Genomic DNA, 7142 nt, shown 5'->3' with positions numbered 1-7142 from the left:
TATAGATTGCTTGCACTTATCCTTGATTTCATATTTTCTTTTATATTTCTCCATGGAAAGCTAAACACCCTAGTGGGTGCTTGGACTTATAAACCCTGGATGATTTTTGTTTTATTGACTCTTATTATGCTTCTTTAATTGATGTTTTAATTGAGTTTCAACTTTGAATACTTGTTGATTTGATTTTCCCTTAGAGTGACACTAGAGTTGAGAATCTATCTTGGTAATCCTTGTGAATGAGTGACACTTCATTAGGATTAGACAAAGGAAGGTTGAAGAGGGTCGAGAGGGTGAGTCGAGAGGTAGCGGATCGTCCCCTTTCCCTTCCGATGTGATTTATCCTACCTCTGCGTTCCAAGAGTTCTTTGCGGTCAGCGATAGAGTGAAGTTCTAAGAGACAAACTCCACTGGGGCTTAATTGCACAAGCAACAAAGTGAAGTATTGAAGTAATCCTTAGTACTGGGGCTTAATCGTGACTAGGGGTCTTTCGCCTGGACCAAAGGGTTAGATCTATATTTAGGAATAGGGTTTATCACTTGGAATCTATAAAGCTTCAAGCAACCTTACACAGTGTGAGGCGTCAAGAGTATCCCTTTCTGCTGGGTATAGTGTAAAGGTTAGTGACGGTTGACCTTGGTTTGGGGACCGTGTGTCTTAGGATTTCCACAACTCATTAAACTTCAATTAGGAGGCATAATGATTGGTCTTGCACTTGAAACAATAGTCCTAGAATGAGCAATGTCCGGGTACCCCATCTTCCCATCGATTACCTCTCCTTATTCCTATTACTTTATGTTCTCCTTTCTTTATGTTTATTTTTATTGATATTGTTCACTCAAATCACAAATCGGTTTGTTCTATAGCTAAATATCATTACTACTTACTTCTGAACAACTATTCCCTGTGGATACTACTACCCACTCACCAGGGTACTTTATTACTTCGAGAACTTATGCACTTGCGGTACACACACGTAAGGGATGTGTCACTCCTTAACCAAATACCCTTGGAACTTGCCTAAAAACACAAAATTTACTCGACTTCTGTAGTAGAAGTAGCAACCAAAGTTTCCTTTGCACATCTCCATGAAATAGCACCACCAGCCAACATGAAAATATAACTAGATGTTGATCTCCGAGAATCAAGACAGCTAAAATAATATGAATCCTTACCCAATGACCTCCAAGTCATCTAATCTTCCCTATATAGCTTGTACTCCTTCATACCCTTAAGGTACCTCTACACTTTCTTTGCAGACTTTCCAGTGGTAAACCCCTAGATTATTTTAATATCTTCCAGCATCCCCACAACATATGCAATGTCTAGTCTTGTACATAATTAAGCATATATAAGACTTCCAACTGCTGAAGCATACGGGATGTTTTTCCATCTGGTCCAAGTTAAATATGCCACCTCTCATAATAGGCGCAACTCTAGGTGAATAACTTTTCATCCAGAATCTCTCAAGAACTTTATTAATATAGGCTTCCGGAGGCAAACCGAAAGCACTATAAGATCTTTCTCTATGTATCTTAATGACAGTAACTTAAGATGCCTCACATATATCTTTCATGTCAAAATTCTTAGAGAGAAATCGCTTCACCTCATACAACATGCCCTTATTATTTTTTGCAAGCAAAATATCATCAACATATAGGACTAACGTGCAAAATTTACTCCCACTATCTTTATAGTGTATGCATTGATCCTTAATGTTCTCAACAAAACCCAATGATGAGACAACATCATGGAACTTAAAATACTATTAACGGAATGCTTGTTTCAGTTAGTATATTGTTTTTCTTAAGTTTACAAACCAAGTTATCACCTTTACTAGAGAAGAGTCCTTCAGGTTGTTTCATAAACACCTCTTCATCTAGAACTCCATTAAGGAAGGCCGTTTTCAAGAACATCTGATGTAATTCTCAATCAAAATGAGCAACCAATGCCATGATAATGTGAAATGAGTCCTTTTCTGAAACTGAGAAAAAAAGTCTCATTATAGTCAATGCCCACTTTCTAAGCAAAACCTTTAGTAACCAATCTAGCTTTATAACGCTCAATGTTGACTAGCCAGTCTTTCTTAGTTTTGTAGACCCACTTACACCCAATGGCTTTCACCCCTTCAGGAAACTTGACTAGATCCTAAACATCATTATATGACATGGATTCCATCCCATCCTTCATAGCATCATACCACAACTTAGAATTACCACAACTTATAGCTTTTGAAAATGTTTTAGGGTCATCAATAGCTCAAAAGTCATAGTTAGATTCTTATAAATACACAACATAATCACTAGATATTGCCAATTTCTTGATTCCAATTGATCTTCTTAATGCCACATCATTATCATCTCGATAAAGTTGTTGCTTAATAACTTCAAATTGATGTCTTCGGATTTGATCAACTGGATTAGCTGGATGTGGTTCCTTAATGATTGTTTGTTCAATGTTTTCCAAATCATGATGGTTATCATGTGAAATAATCAATCTTTGATTAGTGCCCGGAGTTACTTCATGATCTTCTTCTAGACCTGAGTCTATAAGTTAATCACTCCCACTAATCATGTCATTCTCAAGAAATTTGGCATTTCTTGATTCCACAATTCTAGTGCTATATGATAGACAATATAACCTATAACCCTTGGACTTTTCGGTATAACCAATAAAATAACCGCTAACAGTCCTTGGGCCGAACTTTCTCTCATGTACATTAAAGACTCTTATTTTAGCTGGACAACCCCAAACACGCATATATTGCAAACTCAATTTCCAACCTTTGAACAATTCAAATGAAGCTTCAAAAACTGCCCTGGTTTAAACACCGTTATATATATATATATATATATGTTATTGTTTTAAGAGCCACAGTCCATATAGATCGAGGAAGTTTGGAGTTGCTAAGTGTACTCCTTACCATATCCATTAAAATGCAGTTTCTTCTTTTAGCTACACCATTTTGATCTCGTGAACCAGGCATATTATATAGGGTCATAATACCATGCTCTTCTAGAAACCTTGCAAATGGATCTAGTGTTTTTCCATTCTCCTCCATCACTATATGATCTTATGATCTTTATTTGCTTACTTCATTATTTCTCGACTTCAGCTTTAAAAACATTGAAAGCATCTAAAGCTTCGCTCTTATTATCAAGCAAGTAGAGATACATAAAGTGCGAATAATCATCTATGAAATAGATGAAGTATCTCTGACCATACGAGTCCATTTTTGGACTACAAATATCTGTATGTATGATCTCTAATAAGCATGAACTTCCTAGCACCTTTCTTAGTCTTGTTGGTATGCTTCCCCTTTATGCAATCCACACAAGTTTGAAAGTCAGTAAAATTAAGAGAGTTAAGAATTCTATCATTCATCAACTTTTCAATTCTCTTTATGGAGATATGTCCTAATCTCCAGTGTCATAACATAGAAGATTTATCATTCAAAACATTATGATTAATACCAGCATTTACTTGATCATACAACACATTATAAGAAACATTACTTTATAAATAAATTTGGAAAAGACTATCACAAATTCCCAACAAGAGAAGCATTATAAATCAAATGAAAATATGTTTCATAAAAATTAAAGGAATACCTTGATGGTACAACTTGTGAAATTGAAAATAAAATTTATAGAAAAACTAGGAATATAAAATGTCTTTCCCAAATCTAGAACAAAGCGTAAATCTGAAACTAATCTGCATGTCCCGGCTGCCTCCAAATGTGAACGAATCTTATTCCTGAAATAAATAATTTGTTCACTCTTCGTTGGTATCCTTCAGCTTAAGAAGCCCTGTAAGGTATTAGAAATATAAATTGAAGTACTAGAATAAATCTACCAAGTGTTATCACAAACATCAACCATATTAGATTCATAACAAATGAAATAAACTTTAGTACCTTTCTTCCCAAAATAAATCTTGAGTTCGAACAATCCTTCTTCATGTGCCTTTTTTTTCTTACAAAAGAGGCACTTGGACACCTTCTCGGTCTGAACAGATATTTTGGCTTTATCCTTTTTCAGCTTGGTACATCCTTTCTTCTTACCTTGAGTAGCCATATGTGCACTTTCACTCATTTCTAACAACAACCTTTCCTCCTCTTGAACACACATGGTCAAAAGTTCATTAATAGACCATTTAGCTTTATGTGTGTCATATGAGATTTTGAAAGGGTTATACTAATGTGGAAGAGAGTGTAAGATAAAGTACATAAGGTAAGCATCTAAAAAATCAATATGCTTTAAAGCATTAAGTTGAGCAGCTAAGTCTCTTATCTTCATGATGTGCTCTTGTACACCTTTAACACTTGTAAGCTTTGTAAATAATAATTTGGTCATGAGAGTGCTAGCAAGAGCCATATCTTAAAATTCAAATTGATCATCAATTGCCTTTAGCAAATCTCCTACATGTGCACAATTTGGGATTGCACCACGAATACTAGCAGATGTACGTGTCTTAATGTACATCATGCTTAATCAATTAGATCACTTCCACTGTTCATATAGGTAATCACACACGAAGTGCTTTTATCTGTCGACACAAGTGGTTCATCCTGCCTTATAGCATAGTCAAATCCATGCATCCCAACTGGAGGAGAATTAACTCCCTCCAAGGCTTATAATTATCACCCCTCAACATGGGAACATGACACTTTTCATCAAAACATCTGATTAACATGACACTTTTCATCAAAACATCTGATTGTATAGCTACAACAAACAAAATAACATACATATCATTCTTAATATTCAAGGCAATAAAATAAGTTGTTATGCTTACCAATGAGAACCATACCAAGAAGAAAACATGAATCAATTTGTTATAACAATTAATCTGCTTGTAGGCAAAGATATAGATACAAAAGTAGATTCACAATCACCGATGAAACTAATAAATAATTAAAATTCCTTAATACCTGTGGGCCTCTTAAGGAATAAAAATAAACTATATTTTCTCCTAATTAATTATGTAAATATAACAAAATCAATGCGGGGCAAAATCATTGTATCAAACATAATTAATCACAACTCACCACTTGATAAAACTAATAAATAATTAAAACTACTTAATACCTGTGGGCGACTTAAATAATAAAAATTATTTATTATTTTCTCCTAATTTGATTATGAGAAATATAACAAAATCCCTGTGTGTGTGTGGGTGGGGGAGGAGGGGAAGGGGTAGAATCAATATGCTAATCAAAAGTAATTACAATTCATGTCATTTAAGCTAGATGTAATCCATCACACTCATAATGTGCAATTTATAATTTTAAAAATAAAATCATGAATGTTGTGGTCACTCCATAATTAGCAAAAATTCATTCGATCACATGACATACAAACAATATACATGAACAAATTGAATGCAAAATAATTAATTATACTAATTATAATTAATCTACCTGATGTAAGAATAATTCATACAAACAAACCCTCAGATAAATAAATAGATAGTGTTTAACATGCAAAAGCACACTCAATTTGTTTAAAGCAAAAGGAATTTTACAGAAACATCCATAAATTTATTTTATTCCAACATAATTCAACATAATGATTAATATAAACAGAATAAAATAAAATAAATTATAAATAAAATAAAATAATAAAATCGATATTAGGGTTTTGCACTAACTTCTCCTTTGACCAATCGATGGGGATATCAAGGCCGTCCTGCCCAACTGCCAGCCGTCGTCCTTTGGTCACAATAGGAACGGGTCCTACTCAGGCACGGGCCGAATGGACGGCCAGGAGCTACGGCTCACATGGCTCCACGAGCCCCTGCATGAAAATCGTACTCCCTCGTGTGGCTGCACTCTGCGCCAGCGTGCAAGTGCAGGAACCATGCGCCTAGTAGCAGTGTGACGACTGTATCAGGGCAATAACTCGGGCCTGCATATTGCCAACAGCGACCATGCTCGAGGCCCAACAACTAGCAACATGCGCACTGGCCAGCTATGGCCAACCCAGGCCCAACAATGTGTCTTCCTGTAGCATGAAAGGTTGCCAATTGCAACACACAGCAGCGTCGGATCCGTCTTGCACGTCTGGTCGCATACTTTGCCTTAGATGGGTTGAGTTTGGGCTTAATACCCAATTTTTGCAACCCTAAATCATCCATACTATATTTTAAAAAAACATGTGTAAATATCAAAAGGATTGATGTCAAACAAACCCTAGACTCTATTCATTTTTATTAAAATTAAACTAGGCAGCGGTATGATAAACTGGCTCTAATACTCCCTGTTAGAATTTTCATCAAAACTTGATTACGACATCTATGTTGTATTATTATATGCAGAAGCAGGATTACTTACCTTTAGCCATAGCTAGGGGTGAGCAAAAAAATCCGAATCTGATGATCCGATCTGGTATCCGATTTTTTTATCCAAATTTTTTGGGTACCCAATCCGGAAAAAAGGGTTGGGTACCCAATCCGAATTTTTTAGATGAAAACCGAGTCAGATCCAGGTTGGGAGAAATTAAAAATCGGGTATCTGGATTAGATCCGATTTTTACTGTTTAGCATATTCTTATATATAGATATAAAATTATATTAACTTTTATATGGTCAAAAAAGTAAATAAGAAAAAAAATTCAAATCCCTCATCTAAACTATTTAAGAGTTATATATATATATATATAAATTTAAATATTATGAGGGCTAAGAGTATAATAAAATATCCAAATGCCTAATCTAAGAACTTAAAGAGTTATATAGTTATATAATTATATATATACTCCCTCTGTTTGTAAATACATGTCATTTAAGGATGTTGCACAAGAATTAAGAATAACATTAAGTTATCCAAACTTTAACAAAAAAAACAATCAAATTACTAAACTATCCTTCTCTTGAAACCATATATTTCTCTTCGGACTATAAATACTACTCTCTTCATTTATATAACTTAGTAAATTGAAGATGAGTAAAATTGAAAATAAATAAATAAATATTGCTTTGATATTGTAAAACGACAAATATTTTGGAATGATTTTTTTTCCTAATACGACATGTATTTTGGAATGGAGGGAGTATATATTAATAAATTTCAATTCCATATGGGTTAAAAGCAAAAAGAAAAAAATTCCAAATCTCTACCTCCCAGTCCCCAACATCCGTCATC

This window comes from Dioscorea cayenensis, chromosome 4 (assembly GCF_009730915.1).
Source record: "Dioscorea cayenensis subsp. rotundata cultivar TDr96_F1 chromosome 4, TDr96_F1_v2_PseudoChromosome.rev07_lg8_w22 25.fasta, whole genome shotgun sequence".
Lineage (NCBI taxonomy): Eukaryota > Viridiplantae > Streptophyta > Magnoliopsida > Dioscoreales > Dioscoreaceae > Dioscorea > Dioscorea cayenensis.
This window is presented reverse-complemented; position numbering follows the sequence as displayed.